Below are 235 nucleotides of genomic sequence, written 5' to 3'. Positions count from 1 at the left end.
TCTACACATTTCAAGTTTGCACAGTTGTCTCTATTGCCTGCATGGAGATCTGAAGGAGGATGTGAAAGCACATGCTGAGAAGTGATGATACTGTGACAGAGGGATATTAGCATTTATTAAGGTATGGGGATGAGTCCCAAGAAACTTCTGAAAGAGGGAATGATGTGATTCTTGTGATGTGCCGAGGGGTGGCCAGTGTCTGGGGGAAGTTTTCCAGAAGTCGGCAGGCAGAAGG

This window comes from Manis pentadactyla, chromosome 6, assembly GCF_030020395.1.
Source record: "Manis pentadactyla isolate mManPen7 chromosome 6, mManPen7.hap1, whole genome shotgun sequence".
NCBI lineage: Eukaryota > Metazoa > Chordata > Mammalia > Pholidota > Manidae > Manis > Manis pentadactyla.
Note: the sequence above shows the minus strand (reverse complement) of the source record.